Here is a 5386-nt window from a genome sequence, read left to right as displayed (position 1 = left end):
TTTTGATAAAACAAAAGTTATGATTAAATTATATGTAACAAACTTAAATTATAGTAACACATTAAATATTTTAGACATGATTCTAAAAAATATAGCTAGGAAATGGTGATAGAAACAGAAAAGAAATAAAAACGGAGACAAAATGTAAAAATGCTAATGAAGAAGAGTAACATAGATTGTATTAGTGACAAAATATTATACCGAATATAATGTATATAACATTTGTTAAACATGTTTTTATTTTGATAATATAAGTGTTAAGATACTGGATATTATATCAGAGACATATAATGGTTAAACATACCCCTAATACTTGTAGGTAAAAGCATCGGAGACATTGTTGACCATTTTTTCTTATTGTTGTTTTCTTTTTCTTTTATTTTACCCTATTATTATTTTTTTCTTATTTTTGTTTTCTTTTTCTTTTATTTTACCCTATTATTAGTCAATTTGAAAGAAAATCTAAGCATTAGATACAACAAAATCTCTATTAATTATGAGATTTTGGTTCAAAAACAAGGAATGGAATAATACTATTTGGAAATCAGAATGAAACTATTGTCTTCTAAAAAGCTCAGCCTAGAAACTTTTTATTTTTTTTTGGAAGCAAAGTGTAAAAATATCTTTAACATTAATAGCTAGGAGTAATTTTACCTCTAACATCTAAACTGATTAATTGTTACTCTTAGTGTTGGCAAAATTAATCAATTTAAGAACTACTTCATCAAATTGTGTTCTCAATCATGAGTTTTGTTATTTACACTTCACATCTATGTCATTTTACTCCTAGTTAGTAACAGACTACAAACACATAAATATACGTGAAAAAATATTAAAATTACAAAATATACTGTATTTTGTACAAGTTGGATAAAAAAATCAAATATTTTGTTGAATTTAAAAATATTAATCTCAAATTCTATTATTAAGTTATAAAAAAAAATGGTTAATTTTTTTAGAACTAACTTATATTCAATTGATGCAAAATAAGGAATCAAATATCTGTGTTTTATAATCATGTATGGATCTGACCGAACCTGTTAAAGTTAAGGATGAAATTGTTTTTGACTGCCAAAGTTAGGGATAAAATTGTAAAATTTTAGAAAATTAAAGATAAAAAAAATTCCTATCTGTCAACAATAAAAGTATTTTTTTGGTACTTTATCCCATCACTTTCATAAATACAAAATGAAATTTTATTCATTTTAGGGCTAAAGCCAACAAAAGCTCAAGAATTTTATTTAAATATGGAGAAAGAATATTTTTATTTTTTTGACAATTAACTTATAATTCTAAAAATAATAATCAGTAAGATTAAGGTAATATTTAAAATTGGATTACTGGTTTTATGTTTCAAAAACAGTTGGTTTGAAATACAGTGGTTTGGTTGATTAAAATTTGGAAAGTAAATTGTTTTTATATACATAGTTAGTGAGAAAATCTGCACTTGGATTTGTTATTTAATGTATTAGATACATGTTGCATGTAGTTTTTCTGTAGACTTTTCTTTCCAAATTTCATCAAATAATTGGTTGACACTAATATACTTGCCCAAACTTTAATTTCCCCCTTAACTTTTAAAAGTTCTAAATGACTCTCTATTATTGTCTAATTGCATTTAATTGTATGCAGAAAATGAGAGACACGTTCGGCCACATGTCAAAGTTCTCACCAGGTGTAAAAAAGAAAATGTAAACAAATAATTAGGAACTCTTGAATGTCACGTCCGTGTCTAAATTTCTAGAATTTATATTTTGATATTAGTATATATTATAATTATGGGGTATGTGATATTAATTTGGTGCTATAGAAAAAGTTTGGAGTTAATTTGATAGTTTTATATGTAAATTAAAAGTTTAGAATAATTTTAAAAGATTATATGTAGATGGAGGATCAAACGTGATATTTTACCATTTGAGATATATATCTGGAACAGATATACTCTATCATCATGATCATATGTTTTCTTTCCTTTTCTTTTTCTATTCCTGTTAAATTCATATCGATGTTATGATAAGCTACACGGGTGGAATTCGAGGATGGATACACTTACACAAATTTTATTTTATGAACTTAAGTTTTGAGTATATTTTATAAGGTTTTGATTAAATCTCTTTATAAATATATATATATATATATATATAGAGCTATGTTAAGTAAAATTGGTTTGTATAGCTGATAGTTTCTTAGCTGATATATATCTCACGTTTTTAAATGTTTTAATGTTTTTAGGTGAGAAAGTAGTTGGTATAGAGAAGGTTACCGACCGATTATGCGAGGTTTGGAAGTTGCCTGCTTATTATTGGAAGTTGGTAAATATATGTTGAGGTCCCTGAATGACTAATAAAGTAGGAATATGAATTATTTTAGAATATATATTGGAGAGGAAGACCAACAGAAATAAATAAATATGATATTATGATATTTGGATAAAATGGAGACTCCTAAGTCTTGATTATGATCTCTCTATTTCACGCCCGATGCCGATTGAGGTCGTTTAGGGTCGGGTGTGACATTGAAAGTTCATGAGGCCGTTGAAATTTTAAAGTTATTGAATGCAATTGGATAACAATGGGAGTTATTGAATAAAACTGGAGAAGAATAGAGGGTATTGAATGCAATTTGATAAAAGTAAGGGGTCATTTGAAACATTTAAAAATCCAAAGGGGTAGTAGAGAGTTTTGGGAAAAGTAAAAGGAGCAAGATGTATTAGACCAATATATTTCTACATGCTTATAAAATCCTTCCCCCTTGACAAAATTCACAGACAAGACATCAAAATCCTTTGTCAAAAAACTTAATTCCTATGGCAAATAACAAAGCACTTGAAGAAAGTAAGATTCAAGAGGAGAGTTTTGGTTCTTCTGTGGTAGATGAGCAAGAATCTGTTGTTGCAGTTGCACCCAAGATAGTTGGACTAATTTACTTTCTTTTCTCTTCTTGCAAGCCATAACCTATCTCGGGTTGTACAGTAAGTAATCCTTTCTACTTCAAAATTCATTTATACTACTACTTTGAGTGCTTCCTCATGATTTATGAGTGGTTTTCCACAATTTTTATATTCTGGCGACCAGCAGATGCTTAAATGCCTCGCTTGCTCTCCTATTAGATCTGTCCCTATCTGTATATCCAAATTTCTAATTAGCTGAATTATTTGATTCATATGCAGATGTTGTTCCCAAAAAGAATCTTGGATTGATGAATGTTCCAGGACTCAAAAGAGAAAATGTTGATACCCATCTACAGGTGTGTGAATCAAGTATACATTTGATATATGAATCTACCAATTGATTTGATATTCTATGAATACATTTTTTTCATGAAACATCAACTAACAGTTATGTACCACAGTTCAGCCATGGACAACCCGGTTTATTAAGTGATCATACAAATTTTCAGCAACCAATGTTTGGCGACACAAGCTTTTCTCACCGAAGAAATCAAACAAGGTACTTGTCAAATAATAACTTTTATATCAAAATTTTGACATTGTTTTTTTAGATTTTGTGAACTCAATTGTGACATTAAATCCCGTATATGTATATATGTTTCAAAATATTTAGTTATTTGAGATCTAAACATGAATTATATGACTTTAATTAAAGTTTATATATATACTATGTTACATGCACTCGGCAAAAATGCCGAAGTACTGGTGTCTGACACGACACGACAAGGATCCAGGTACGAAATCCGCATGGTATTCGTGAGCGAACACTTGGATACCGCAAGCTCTGAACAACCCTTCATCTCCACCGAAAGCTGAGGAAGAAGGCCTGCCGTTCCGCCGCCGTCAAATGAGAAGAAGGCCTGCCGTTCCGCCGCCGTCAAATGTATCTTCTTCTTCATTGATATTGTTTCAAGGAAGAAGGTGCTCAGTCCTAATGGGCTGGGCACCATTTTAAAAAAAAAAAAAATTGGGCCAAGACTCGCTTAATCTAGGTCCAGTTTTTTTTAATTAGTTATGCATGCCAAAACCAACGTTGTTTTGGAATGCAGAACCAATGAAAATAAAATAATATTTTAAGAAAATTAACATGTTGGCTGCTTTTTACTGTTTACTTCGGATTGCAAGGAACTAAGTTTTTTTATCTGTTTGCTTTAAGCTTGTTTTTCACTTGTGTATCTTGTGCTTTTGTTGATTGTTATTGAACTTTTAATTTTTAATTAATACTCAGATGCTTTACATTTTGGGGTTTTTTTGGAATTTATATATATAGATATATATAAAAATTATTGAGGTATTTGTGTACGGGTGTCCAAATTTAGGATAGAGTCCTCTGTGTACAAAAAATTTTAACTTGACATACTGGATATTTGGATCCGCACCCTTGTAGGACACTCCGAGTCCATGTAACATAGTGTATATATATATTATATATCTCACAATCATTTTTTCCAAACAGTACTAATACAATATACTTGTTAGGATTAATTTTGTTGTCAATTGCATTTCTGAGTTGTCTGAAATGGGGCAAAACACTTAACAAAAGTTTCTAATTAAATTAGAAGATAATTAAGTACAATTATGGCAGTTCATCTCCATATTTCCAATCTGGAAATTATGCTTCAGCAAGTACAAACAATATGGGAAGTCTCAGTACTGATTTGAATAGCAATGGCATGCTCGGAACTGGTCCTAATCAAGGAGGCTTTTCTTCTGATCCTGCATTTGGTACCTCGTTCGGACAAGGACGATCTGCTATATTTGGTACTAGCAATCAACTTCCGGAGAATAGTATTTCAGGGTTGAGTCTGAATACTAATGTTAGTCTTCAAAATGACTTTGTTTTTAACCTTATAAATGATTTTGCTAGTGCTTTTGATAATGAACAAGTTGTTCAAGATTGTGATCTTCCAAGTCCTGTTTTTGGCTCCACCAACTCTACAACTCCCTTCCAGGTGAGAAAAAAATATATATATACATATGTCCTCGGGAGTATTAGGAATGCTCTAAAAATTTCCTAGTTAATTTCATGATAATTAAAGTGTTTTTTTAATCTGTTAGTGGTCTATTGATTAATGATTTTGATATGTGTAGGGGCAAGTTGAGGAAAGTGCATTGAACATGTCTATTGAATGGCCAATGCTTTCAAAGTTTTTTTTTTTTTCAAATTTATATTATTTTATGAACTCAATTATCACCGTTAAAATGAGGATACATCTTCACCTTAATATGTAAGGAAATCCATATAGAAAAGTTGGCGCCCTTTTAGGAATCCCACTTTGGAAGCAAAAAGTAAAAAAGAGGAAAATGAAATGTATACATGCATGTTAGAAAAACATAACTTATTAAAGCTTTTCTAATGCTATATATTGGGATTTGTTGGGCTTTAGACTTAAAGCTTCCCACAACAAGCCTCTTTTAATTCTAAGGTTTAGTGGA

General features: G+C 30.0%; 1 long non-coding RNA gene across 1 annotated transcript; it reads left to right on the top strand.

The window, feature by feature from the left end:
- The first annotated feature begins 2755 nt into the window (after positions 1 to 2755).
- Positions 2756 to 4729, top strand: LOC136227969 (uncharacterized). Its single transcript, XR_010689514.1, has 4 exons — positions 2756 to 2971; positions 3170 to 3246; positions 3352 to 3449; positions 4536 to 4729. It is a non-coding gene; the product is annotated as an uncharacterized lncRNA (long non-coding RNA).
- Positions 4730 to 5386: the final 657 nt, after the last annotated feature.

Source organism: Euphorbia lathyris, chromosome 1 (genome assembly GCF_963576675.1).
Source record: "Euphorbia lathyris chromosome 1, ddEupLath1.1, whole genome shotgun sequence".
Lineage (NCBI taxonomy): Eukaryota > Viridiplantae > Streptophyta > Magnoliopsida > Malpighiales > Euphorbiaceae > Euphorbia > Euphorbia lathyris.
The sequence above is the reverse complement of the archived record's forward strand: the minus strand, read 5'-3'. Positions and strand labels throughout refer to the sequence as shown.